The sequence below is a fragment of the Rhinolophus ferrumequinum genome, chromosome 14 (genome assembly GCF_004115265.2).
Source record: "Rhinolophus ferrumequinum isolate MPI-CBG mRhiFer1 chromosome 14, mRhiFer1_v1.p, whole genome shotgun sequence".
In the NCBI taxonomy this organism is placed as follows: Eukaryota; Metazoa; Chordata; class Mammalia; order Chiroptera; family Rhinolophidae; genus Rhinolophus; species Rhinolophus ferrumequinum.
The window spans coordinates 65261333-65273595 of NC_046297.1; the positions used below are offsets into that span (position 1 = coordinate 65261333).

Here is a 12263-nt window from a genome sequence, read left to right on the forward strand (position 1 = left end):
AAAAACTGGGAAATGTGATTTGTGTTAGAGACATGGTTATCTCTCATGTTTTAGTGAAATGGTTATCTATGGAGGAATTGCTGTAGAAATGGGTCAACTCTCATTGTCCAGAAACACTCAATTATGTGGAGGGGTTATCTCGTATCAGCAACATGCCCAGTGAGAAAGTAAATGGCCCTACATCATAAGGGACAGAAATGGCCCCCTCGGATGACACTGAAATAAAGCCACTCTCTAAATTTAATATGAGTCATTTTTCCATGCATTAAATGTCTCTCTCACCTGGTCCACAAGCATAGGTGTGTGTGCACACACATACACACACATGCACCAACATACACATACACACACGCACCAACATACATACACATACACGGGGAGGGGAGGATGTTTATGAGTTATTCTTTCTAACTATGAGAGTAATACATGGCCACTACAGACAAAAAAAGAAGGCTGATGGGGGAAATGGATTCATTTGAAACGTGGTGCTGGAGGAGAGCTCTGTGGATACCCTGGACCTCCAGAAAGATGGGCAAATGGGTCCCCGAGCAGATGAAGCCTGAAACACCACTGGAAGCAAAAGTGACAAAACCGAAGCTGTCCCACTTAGGGCACACCGTGAGAAAGCAGGGTGCTTTGGAAAAGACAATAATGCTGGAAAAATAGAAGGCAGCAGGAAAAGCGGAAGACCAAATATGAGATGGATTGACTCCATAAAAGAAGCCACAGGCTGAGTCTCCAGGAGCTGAGCAGGAGTGTGAGGACAGGGCACGTGGACGTCACCCATTCGTCGGGTCTCCAGGAGTCAGAGCTGACTCAATAGCACGTAACACACACTTGGTCATGTATCTCTTTTTTCTTGAAGTTGACGGGGCCTGAAAAAATGTGCACATGCATGTGCGTGTGTGTACACACACAGGCACACACACGCAGAGTTAATTGAGGGTTCTAGTTGGAAGGGTTCTGGTTATTTTAAAATCTGATGTGATTTGCTTTGAAAGTGAATGAAAGGTTTTGGAAACAGGATCTGGCACTCACTCCCGAAATGGTCTAAGCCTCAGTTTACTCATCAGTAAAATGGGGATGACCACAGTCCAGCTCACGGGCCCTGGTGAGGATTCAACAAGATAACGCCTCTCACGTCCTTAACTTGGCACACAGCACACGAGGAGATTACCCAGGTTAGTGGTCATTATTCTTCTTTCATTATCACTATTTGGAGGCAAAATGGCACGTGTAAGAACTAGTCTTCTGTCACACTCATGCAAAAGGAAAAGCCCCCTGAGGGTTCTAAGAAAAATGATCTGTAAGTGAAAGTTTCGGTTATAGATGCAAATGAAGACCAAGGCATGACAAATGGTACAGGTAATCCTAGAAAGATTAATGCCACATCTATTTGCACAATTTACATGTGTCTCTGACACATATGTTTTCCAATACATTGTAATTGCTTTTCATTTCCATTTATGATTATAGGTTGCTTAAGCTACTATCAAACTATTCCTCGAGTGCCAGCTTTGTTTGGGTGATAGAAACGGGAGCCCGTAGAAACGGCTAATAGAAAGACCTCACAATTGGTGGGGGCTTTCGAGTTTACAGAGGGATTTTACACACATCCTCTTTTCACCCTCACGCCCCCACTCCCGTGAGGTGAGGCAGGTAAGCTTACTGCCATCTGACAGCAAAGGAAATGGCAGCCAGTAGGTCGAAGTGACATGCCAAAGTCATCTATTTAGTAGCAGAAGCTGAACTGGAACGTGGTCTCCGGACTCAGCCTGTGGCTAGCTCCATCACAGGACTGATTCGAGAATTCAAGTTCACCTCTGGATACCTAGTAACCAAGTCACTGGGAGACACCCATAACAGGATACTGGGATCACCAGTGGGAAGAGGTTTCACCAATGAAAACAGATTTCGGGGGGTCTTCTAGCCAAGGTTAGGGTAACAGGGGCTGGATTTATCCTCCAGCCTCAAACAACTGAAAAAAAGAATGGAGAAAATACTGTTTTGAGACATCAGGCACTAGGCAGCCAGGACAGTAATTCCTGAGAGAGGAGAGAAGAGGTCACGCCCCCAGCCTCTGCACCTCCTTGGGGAATCCTTTCCAGCCTTCAAAGCCAGCTCCACTGCCGCCAGCTCCCCTGAGTGTGCTTTGGTTGTCTCCACTGGACGTGACCTCTGCTCTGCCCTGAACTCTATAACAGTGCAGCTCTCACTGCATTTATCATTCTCTGTCACGCAGTGAGGCTCTCTGGGGACCCAATGGCCAGGGGACTCCAAGCACAGGCAGGTATCTTCCATCATCTCACATCCCAGCACCAAACACCATACAGAACGGTGTGCACGAAACGTTTCTGGAAAGAAGAATGAATGACTCTTTCTGTGCCCTTTATCCTTAAAAGGGAAAAAAAAAAAAGCCTTGAAAAAGTAACAGTGAGAGAGAGTCCTATAATCATCCTAGCGCTCCCTTGAGATTTTTGTTCAACAGTTTAAAAAAGTGAAACTTTGAATATGCCCCCGATCGGTGAGAGAAAGAAGCGTCTTCCTCCATTCGTATCTGTGGCAAGAACAGGGGACGAACACACATTACCTTTGGAGAAACACAGCTCAGAAAAGTCACGTTCTTGGCATTGCACAGGTATTTCGGAAGGAGAGAAAAAGCGATTCTTTCCGGCAAGAAACAGGTGGGAAAGCGACACTGCTGTCACCTCAATTCCCTCTTCTTTCGGGGAAAGAGAATCATAAACCTGAAACACATTTTTTTTTTTAATAGACAAAAGTTCAGTTTAAACCTTGTTGAGAAAAAAAAAAAGGCCTCTAAGAGATTAGCCTGGAACGACAAATGACAGGAATCACTGTCAGATTATCTTGTTTCATATTCTCCAGGACACTTATTATCAGGTATTATGTATTTTCCTTATTTGTCTCCCCCCACTGAATGTAAGCTTGAAGAAGGTAGGCACCTTGTCTGTCCTCTTCCTGGCACCCAGCAGGTGCTCTGTAAATGTTTCCTGGAAGAGCTCATACAGCCAAGACCTTCCTGAGCCCCGGGCTGTAGCATCTTCATGCAGACTGTCCTTTACGGAGAATCCCATGTACTTTTCCACCAACCGCAGGCTAACATTGCACAAGAAGGATAGACAAGAGAGAAAGATGAGCAAATTGACCCAGACGGGGCTGAGGACGGAGTGGAAGAGGGCAGAAAGGAGGCCATCCCGACCACAGCTTCTGTTTGGGGGGGGGAGTAGGGGAAACAGGTTGGTTTTTCATTTTTCAAGTTGTGAAAGCGTTTCGACCTACGCTTTCGCCTGTCTGTTCAGGCAGCTCTTCCCACTTGGAACGTCCTTTCCTCTTCTTGCCACCAAACTCCGGTGTATCATATCCTTTCCTCCAGGGACCAACTCTGGTTTTACCCTCTCCACACACTCCGTCATAGCTGGATGACTTGCCATATTTGTGTCCAATCTCCCCCCCATGCCTCCCTCCCTCCCGCTGAGTGTGGGATTCATCATCCCTGTGTACGCATAAACAAATATGGAGGTTTTTTAGAACTTCATACAAATAGTGTTATGACTCTTTCTGCAACTTTCTTTCTGCTCAACACTCTTTATTCCTGTCGCTGCACGTAAGCCAGGCCTATTCATGTGTGATTCACAGCACTCAGCCCCAGCACGTGAAACCTGTCTCTCCAGCTCTATTCCTCACCTCCCTCCATCAGAGGGCAAGCTCCATGAGAGCGGGACCGTTTCAGGTATCAGAACAGTGCCCAGCACATAGCGGACCCTGAAAATTTGGCTGATTCGTTCTAAGAATGAACAGCACTGTGGAGGATTCCACTGTATAAACTTAACACAGTTGTTTTGCTCATGCTTTCTGTGGATGACATCTGCGTTATCCCAATATTTGGCTTTTTTAAAAAGTGCTTTTGCAGGGATTTCTGTTCCACATCTCCTTGTGCACAGATGAGAAAGAATCTCTTTGTACCCAGGGGTGGAGTAGCTAGGGAGGTAGGTAGCTTTAGATTTATTTCATAGTACTACCTGCTTTCCAAAGCAGTTATGCCAAGACTTGTCATCACCAATTTATTATGTATTTTATGTATATCATATGATATATATATATATATATGTATGTGTATACATATATAATACACATTTTGAAAAGTGCAGATGTGTGGTTCTGGCCTCAGAACTATGGCAGTCAAATCCTTCCAGAATTTTCCATGTATAAACCACGTATGTAATGGAGGTCCTTCTCTTTTGACATATGGAGAATTTCCTATTTCTTCTTTTTGGTGACTCTCAGTGTTCTATTGTCAGGATGCACCTCACCTTAGTCAGTCCCCTGTTGGTGGCTGTCAGTTTACGCCCTGAAACATCATATACCAGGGGTGCCAAAAAAATGTATACATGTGACTTGTATTCATCTGTTGTTATCGGTATATATTATTACAATTTTAATAGTTTTTTCCTTTCTTAAAATGTGTATACATTTTATTGGCACCCTTTGTATTGGGCCAAAGCATGTTTGCATGCTCTCTCCCCCTCTCTCTCTCTCTCTCTCTCTTTCTCTCTCTCTCTCCCCCCCATGTGTGAGTGTAGCTATATATTATTTTATTGGGTGGATGTACCATAATTAACTAGTCACATGTATTTTTAAAATAACAGCATAGTACAAATCTTTTATTTTTCTCAGGAAAAATTCCCAAGAGTGGGAATTTTGGTCAGTGTACTAATATTTTTTCTGCCTCTTATGTATTGCCAAAAGGATTATTACCCTTTAGACTGCCCCCCTCCCTGGAAACTGCTTCCTTTAAGTTCTGTGGGCGTTGGTTTTGCTGACTCAACTCTGAGGGTCCACACAGGCACAGATGGTGTTTATGATCCTGTGTCCCTGGGGCACAGAGGACACCAAGTAAGCGCACAGCGCACAGCGAATGCTCCTTGAAAGAAAGCAAGGCGACTGGGAAGAGGATGGGATGGGAGTCTAATAAGGTGGGTCTCTGGACTCTGGGAGAGGTTGCCTCAAGCTGGGAGGGGGTTCGAGACCTGGAGTCCTGGTAAGTAAGGCTGTGATTCCCCAGGGCCACCTGGGAGCTTGCCTCCCTAGCTGGTCCTGGCTGCAGGCAGTCAGCTGCTTGGGGTGCTTTTAGGGGAACAGGAGAGCGAGCCCGCCTGCCTGCTGGTCTGAGAGCTGCTGGGTGGAGCACACAGATCACAGCGTGTCATCACAGTGGTTTGAGGAAGCAAGACCTGGGCCTCATCTGACCCAGACTGCCTGTTCTCCAGCTGTGTGACTCGGGGGTTGTTTGAGCTTTCTGTGACAGACAGAATAAAGCCTAAAGCCTTCCCCCCACAAAAAAGAGGTCCCTGTCCTTAGCCCTGGGATCTGCAAATACGTTATCTTAGACAGCAAAAGGGACTTTGCAGACATGATTAAGCATCTTGAGGTGGGGAGAGTTTCCGGATGGGCCCAATGTAATCACAATTTATTATAAAGGGTTGTGAGAGGGTCAACCTCAGAAAAGAGAGATGTGACAGCGTAACCAGAGGTTGCAGTGATACACTTGGCAGATGGAGAGCTGTCGCCAAGGAATGTGAGTGGCCTCTAGAAGCTGGAAAACCCAAGGAAACGGGCTCTCCCCTGAAGCCTCCAGAAGGAACACAGTCCTGCTGACACCTGGGTGTAGACTTCCAACCTCCAGATCAGTGAGAGAGTAAATCTGCGTTGTCGTCAGCTATGAAGTTGGTGGTAATTTGTTACAGAGACGACCCTCTCAAAGCCCCAGTGGTCTCATCTGTAAAGTGGAAATAATAATAGAACCTATTTTATACAGTTGCTTTGAGGCTCCAACACATTAGGATAGTTTCAGTGTTTAGAAGGACGCTTGGCAAACAGTAAGCGTTGAAGAAACACGCGGGCAAATCCTGGACTTCCCTGGGCCCGGGGACACGTCCTGAGTGAGTACAAATATCCTCAGGGAATCCAGCCGACTCTGACGGCCCTGGACCGTGAGATGCCACCGCCGCCCTGTCCGTGAGCAGGTTCCTGAAGCCTCTGCGATCAGAAGACCCCGGAAGGTGCCAGGACAGGTATCTTCCTGCAGCCTAGGGGCGCTCAGCATCCTGAAGCTCTTAACCAATTCCCTAGGGCACCAGAGGGGAAGCGAGCGGGGTCATCAGAGAAGGAGCCCCCAGCCCTGACTTTGCCTCTGAGTAGCCAACAGGAGACCGGCCACCTTCCAGAAAGTCAGGCGAGGGGAAGAATCGTCTCAGCTAACAGAACAGTGATTTGCCACGTTCAGAAGTTAACACATGAAGTGTCTTAGTCTGTGTAGACCGAGTGGCTTGTAACCAACAGACATGTACGTCTCTCCATTCTGGAAGCTGGAAACCTAAGATCAAGCCACCAGCATGGTTGGTGTCTGGTGGCTTCTGAAGAGGGCCTTGTTCTTTGTGTCCTGGCAGGAGGAGCTGAGGGAGCTCTGCGGGGTCTCCTTTAAAAGAGCACTAATCCCATTCATGAGGGGTCCACCCAAAGGCCCCACCTACAAATACCTTCACGTCGGGGGTTAGGACCTCAAATATGAATTTTGATGGGACACAGTCAGTCTGTAGCAAGAACACGCATATATACACATGAGCGTGCACACACGGGTGCTCTCAATAGTGCCAGGAAAAGGGGTAAGCTATATATTCCGTTTTCCAGATGAAGAAACTATAACGCAGAGGGAGAAAGGCTTACCCAAGTTCATCTCTTTGGTTGCAGCCAAGCAGGCCAGAACCCAGGCTCTCGGTTCTCTGGCACCTGCTGCCCCCAGGGCTGCCCCTCCTTACCCCGTCTCCCCTTCTCATTGGATGCAGGCACAAACAGGATTTTATTTATGATAGATCAATTGGATTCAATTTCCAGAGCAGAGACTGTTTTCAAAGACCCTCTCTTAGGTCAGAAGGAAAGACGACCACTTCTTGTAATTCTCTTCTTGTCCTTCTTCTCTTGGTGTCATTTTGGTGGAAGGGTCAGGTTTTCAGTGCTCCCCTTATGTAAGGACTTTACCTGACACCCCACTAGGTGCTTACCGTGGCAGGGAGCAGGAAGGGCGGACACAGACGGTGCCTACTAGGAGTTGAATGTGTGGTGAGCCACCCGAGCCCTAGGACCTGCCGCGGAGCCCACGAGGTGCCGGGAACGTGTGAAGTGGCCTCTGACGAGCAAGGGGCGAGCGAGAGTGAGACGGCCGGTGGGAGGCCAGGCTGTGCCCAGGCCAGTCCACCTAGGTGCTTCTTTTGCTTTAATAGCCACGCTTCTCTGAGTTAAACAACAAAAGAAAACAAAACAAACCTCAAATATGTGAAAGTCAGTTTTCAAAGGCCAGTCTGTGACCACCCACCTCAGAATCACCTGGGTGGGTTTGCTGAAAGTACAGACTCCCGGGCCCCACCCGCTCCACCCGACCTGCTGACTCAGAAGCTCAGAGATTGGGTTGCTGGGTGTGCATTTTTCACATTCAAGCTTCTTTGTTTTCCCCACAGGTGAAGTAGAGAGAAAAACCGAGATGCAGACATTGGACAGAGACTAATGGTTTGGCTGGCAGGGGAGCAGGGGTGCCCCTGCTCTGGGTTGGGCTCCAAGGACCTCGTGCCCCCGAAGGCATCACGGGGCACTGGGGAGCAGCACCTTGCCCGCTGGGTGTGTCTGCGTCCCAAGAATCCTGCCTCGTAGGGAGCGTTCTCCCAGCAGGTGATGCATTATCATGATACCAGCATTTCTCAGCCTGACTCATGGAAGGGAGTGACTTTACCATTAAGAGGCCCGAGGGGTATAGGTGAGGAACCTCTGTAAGAGTTTCATTTTTATTTTCAAACACACAGCTTAGCCTTTGGCAGGCTAAGCTTTGTCCATCACCCCCGTGGAAGCCTGTTTGTTAAAGGAAGTCTGGCTTCAGAACCATCAGACCCATAGCCCCCCCGAATCTGAGACCACCAGCCACGCTCCCCCAGACCACTTTGCAACCTGGCTATGGGAGTCATTGGGGCGACCAGGCCCAAGGCCCTGGGAACACAGAAGGCCCACTGGGACTCCCACTCTGTAGGGTAGGCTGCTGGGTGCTGTGCGGGAGACTAAGAAACTCTTGCTGGGGCCAAAGAGCTGTTTTCTCTCGAAAGGAGAGCAAAAGGACACGTTCTTTTGGTTTCAATTGTTGGTAAAGTTCTTATTGGCCCCAGAAGCTGAGAACACTTGTTTATCTCTGTTTTAATAATAATAAAAAGCAAAAGCAGTGGTACGTAGCCCTGTCACCCTCCCCACTGCCCTAAGAGGAAACCGGCTCAAGCTTCCTCTATTAAAAGCATCTATGAGCAATGAGGGCTCTGGAGGTTGAGGGCAGAGGGTGCTGTGCCAGGCTCTTTGGTGTAAACAGCAGGGTGAGGGAGGGAGTATCATTTCTGGAGCCCTTAATTTATACCAGATATAGGTCTTACATTTCATTTTTAAAATTATTTATCAAAGTAAAATGTACACATAGTCAAAAATGATACAGGAGGGCCTGTTCGAACACGTTCCACGTGTTCTCTGTCCACCTTGTAAGGGCAGCGATAGAATCCACATTTCCTGGCCAAGCACACTCAGGGCTCAGAGGGGCCGGCTGACTTGCCCACGTTCACTCAGCTCCGAGGGGGACAGGCAGCATTGAGCCCACGGCCAGAGAACCCGAAGCCCACATCTGTGCTTCCAGAAGCCACAGAAATGCTCAGTTGAGCCCGCACAACAGTATTACAGGAGGAAAACCAAAGGCCGCCTTTCATATTTAGGCTCATTGCCTGGCTTTTGAAGGCTTTGGAATCTGTGATTCCCAAAAGTTCCATCATCTTAAAGACACGTTCATGTCCAGAAGAGTGGAAGGGAAAGACAACCCACAGAATGGGAGAAAATTTGCAAATCATACATCTGATAAGGGACCTGTGTCTAAAATATAGAATGAACCCCTATAACTCAATACCAAAAAGACAAATAATCCAATTTGAAAATGGGCCAAGGTTCTATAGAGCCACTTCTCCAAAGATACACCAACAGCCAGTAAGCACATGGAAAGCAAATCAAAACCACAATGAGTCACCATTTCACTCCCACTTGGCTGGCTATACTAATAAAAAATACAGATAATAATAAGTGGTGTCAAGGATGTGGAGAAACGGAACGCCTCAAACTGCCAGTGGGAATGTAAAATGGTGCAGCTGCTTTGGAAAACAGTCTGGCAATTCCTCAGATGGTTACACGCAGAGTTACCCTACGACCCAGCAATTCAATTCCTAGGAATACATAAGAGGTCTGACAATTCAGTTGGCGGACTTGTTGTAGTGATGTTACTAACCGTTTTTTTGCTATCAGAGGGATTACTCATTATGAATTTGTAACAACTGGACAAACAGTTAACTAAATTTACTATTTGGAAGTGCTGAAAAAGCTGTGTAAAGAAGTGAGACGACCTGAACTTTTCGCCAACAATTCATGGCTCTTGCATCACGACAATGCACCAGCTCACAGGGCACTGTCTGTGAGGGAGTTTTTAGCCAGGAAACAAATAGCTGTATTGGAACACCCTCCCTACTCACCTGATCTGGCCCCCAATGACTTCTTTCTTTATCCGAAGATAAAGGAAATATTGAAAGGACGACATTTTGATGACATTCAGGACATCAAGGGTAATACAACTATAGCTCTGATGGCCATTCCAGAAAAAGAGTTGCACAATTGCTTTGAAGGGTGGACTAGGCGCTGGCATCAGTGCATAGCTTCCGAAGGAGAGTACCTCAAAGGTGACTAGTGATATTCAGCAATGAGGTCTGTTGCACTTTTTCTAGGATGAGTTCGCAAACTTAATTGACCTCACACAAGAAAAATGAAAACAGGTGTCCTCACAAAAATGTACACACAGATATTCATAGTGGCATTATTCAAAATAGTCGAAATAGTGGAAACATCCTGAACGCTCATCAATGGATTAAAAAATGAGTATATCCATACAGTGGAATACTACTTGGCAATAAAAAGAAACAAAACACTGACATGTGCTACAACATGGATAAACCTTGAGAACAATACACTAAGTAAAAGAGGCCAGTCACAGAGGACATGTAGTATGATTCCATTTACATGACATTTTCCAAGAGAGACAAATCTATAGAGACAGGAAGTAAATTAGTGGTTGGGGGGAAATAAGAAGTGACTGCTGATAGTATGGGGTTTCTTTTTGGGGTGAAAATGTTCTAAAATTGATGGTGGTGATGTTTGTACAATTCTGTGAATATACTAAACACCACAGAAATGTACATTTTAAGTGGGTGAATTGTATGGTATATGAATTATATTGCAATAAAGTTGTCATAATTTTTTTTAAAAGAGTGTAGGGAGGTGGGGAGGTAGGTGACAAGTGTTGCTAGCAAGGTCTAAGCAGGTAGCTAGATCGGAAGGGACTTAGTCTCCCCTCTGCATTTTAGCAGACTTTATTTAAAAGAAAAAGCTTTTTGTTGAAGTATAACCAGTGGTCTCCTAGAGCTAGTTCAATCAGCATTCAGCCACATCATTTTGGTAGCTCGTAATCAGCCATGGTAGAAAAATTTACACCATGGCAATTGGCAAATGCTACAAATAAGGGCGGTATCTATATACATACATACATATATATATGTATATACACACACACACACACACACACACACACAGAGGGTGCAAAAACTGTATACACATTTTAAGAAAGGAAAAAACTGTATTAAAATTGTAATACTCAATATATGCCGATAACAAAAGAGAAACACAAGTCATGTTTGACTTTTGCAATTACAAGAGGTGCTCAAAGTGGTTACCATCAGTGTCCAGACACTTCTGATTATGGTGAACTACTGCTTGAGCAACATTGACCAAAGTGTCCACTTAAACACATTTTTTGGCACCCCTGGTATATATGTGTATATTTGAGAGCTGGTTAAGCATTTATGAGTATACCACTGAGAATAACACACACAAAAAAAAGTGCAATATCAGAAGTGAACAGCTCAATGAATTGACACAAACTGAATAAAACTTGTGTGACCAGCACCAAGAGAAAGAAATAGAACAGTATCTGCACCCCCGAAGTTCTCCACCCACCATTCCTTCAGGTTCCCCTTTGGGCAAACACGATTCTGATGTGTAACCACATAGATTACCTTTTTTGTATATTATGAAGAACCAAAAGTGAATTATTTTGAGTCTGGCTTCTTGCACTCGACAACGTCTGTGACATCCATCCACATTGTTGTGTGTGGTTGTACAGTGTTCATTCACACTACTGTGTACGTTGTGTGGATAACTCCCACTTAGCACAGCCATTTTACTGTTGATGGACATTTGGGTACTTTACAGGTCTACAGTCTTCTAAACAGGCCTGCTATGGACACTCTGGCATATTCTCTGGGCCTTACACACACATTCCGACTCCAGAGTCTGTGGCTCCTGGGGCGCGCACGTGGTCAGGAGTTTAGCCGACTCTCAGCCAACTGCACTTGGACTCTGTTCCTATTCTCTGCCTCCTCCCTGACTCTTTTCTTCCCCTCGCCTTGCAAAGCTGACTCACAAACCTGGCACCTTCCGCTCTGGCGCAGACCAGACTAGGTCTTGGTTATAGGTGGGAAAGGGGACCCCAGGCCACTCACGTGAGTCTGGAAGGGAAAGCAGGACAGCCTGGTGCACTTGCTGCCCCCACAGCTCTACAGCCTTGAAATGAGCCCCAGATAGAGAAGTAGTCGGCTGGTCTCTGGAGCTGGAGCAGGGGAGTCCTGGGCTCTGAGTTTTCCAAGTGGTTTCAGCTGACCAGGAACGAAGCTGGCACATTCAGACAATGTGTTCTTGTGAACCTTGGTTCTGCAGCCCCATGAAAAGAGGCCCATTGTCCAGCTGCCTGTTTACTGGGCGGGACTCAGCAGTGTCCAGTACAAGTGGGCGGAGCCGATGTAGGTCAGAGGCTCCCGGATCTGACCCTTGCTCAGGGTGGGTCCCCCCCATGCCTTGGAAAACATCATGTTCCCTATGTTAACATCACCCCCCCTTTCAGCAGCAGGTGATCTTCTAGATCCTTTTACCAGGTTTCATGTGGTTACCACATGACTGCCTGCCAAGCATTGAGTAGACTGGTGTCTCCGATTTCTCACTTGTCACTGGAGAAGGTGACATTTAAAGTTCCTGTCATTTTTGAGAGAGCATTGTTAATGAATAGTGATTTTGTGCTA

At 46.4% G+C, this 12263-nt stretch overlaps 1 long non-coding RNA gene across 2 annotated transcripts; it reads right to left on the minus strand.

Moving 5' to 3' along the window:
- Positions 1-1357: 1357 nt before the first annotated feature.
- LOC117033952 (uncharacterized) lies at positions 1358-11927 on the minus strand. Of its 2 annotated transcripts, none has more exons than XR_004424987.1 (4): positions 11691-11927; positions 7080-7308; positions 2591-2747; positions 1358-2354 (listed from the first exon to the last, which is right to left on the minus strand). It is a non-coding gene; the product is annotated as an uncharacterized LOC117033952 (long non-coding RNA). The 2 variants fall into 2 exon arrangements; XR_004424986.1 differs by having other exon boundaries at positions 1358-2394.
- Between the last annotated feature and the right edge of the window lie 336 nt (positions 11928-12263).